This window comes from Coenobita brevimanus, chromosome 23 (genome assembly GCF_032717465.1).
Source record: "Coenobita brevimanus isolate Jiangsu-jjx chromosome 23, ASM3271746v2, whole genome shotgun sequence".
Classification (NCBI taxonomy): Eukaryota; Metazoa; Arthropoda; class Malacostraca; order Decapoda; family Coenobitidae; genus Coenobita; species Coenobita brevimanus.
Window position 1 is genome coordinate 12,473,995 of NC_136976.1, and position 1,196 is coordinate 12,475,190.

Consider the following 1,196-nt stretch of genomic DNA (forward strand, 5'->3'; position numbering starts at 1 on the left):
GATTCTGGTGAATGAAATCCTCTTTTGGGGCACGCTTGAAATAAAAAAAAAATGTGTCGACGAACCGAAGGAGTTAAAGTATATGACAGAAATGCAGTTTTACGGGTCATGTCACTGATTATCTTTACAGCCTAAAATCCAGTGGTTTTTGTGCTGGAAGTCAGAACTACCTCGATGATAAATGCCAATAAAAGACGTCTGACCATGGCGAAGCATAACTATAAATACCCCATATAGTCTGAAGATTATAAGAGACAAACAACTACTACTCTGACATGGCATCCTTGGCGTGAAGGAGGAGCATGCTGGTGTGCGTGTAATCAAGAACTATGGGGCCAGATGACGTATTTCATTATATCATTCCTATTGTCACTAGAATATTCTTTTCAGCTCTGGAGAAACTTTGGGAGCTGGAAAGGTTAGATACAGTTCTCAGTAACCCCTTCCCTTATAAGGTTCTTTCTAAGCTAAGTAAAATCATCTGGCAGCAGTAACAATAACATATGACTCAATAACGCTAAAAAATGACCCCCCCCCTCCCATTACCCGACTGCTAGACATCATTAGTGTGCTTTACGAATTTCTTTGATGTATAGTTTAGTGAGCGGGATAATGTTGGAGAGATTGGGCGTCCGCGAGCCCATAAAACTCAGGATAATCACTTCAAGACGGCCGACTCCCAGACGCTTAACCTTTATCTGCAGAGTCAATTAAGGGCGAGGGAGGGTATAACGGCAACGCGATATCAGTTCAACGTTACTTTGTACTCACCGCGAAATAATTATGTGCCAAAGGGAGAGCGATTGCAATCAGTGTTTTCTATAAAGATCCTGTTGCTTCGTGCCAGAATGGTAGGGATGAGAGACCTGGGGACCAAATATCAAGTCTGGGAGCAAAAATGGAAAGTGAATGCAGATTTGAGGAAGAGAACGCATTTCCCTGCACCCTCCCCCTTCCCCCTCTCTCTGTCACACACACACACACACACAAACACACACACACACACACACACACACACACACACACACACACACACACACACACACACAGAAGCTGAAATTTTCCATACGAATTCCCCCAACTCACCCCTTCGCTTTGCTGAGATGTTGCAATATTCCGGAAATTTGGAGGTAGGAGAGGAAGAAATTTGGAAAGAAAGGAGGAAAGAATTTCGAGGGAAAAGAAAAAGGTGAGTC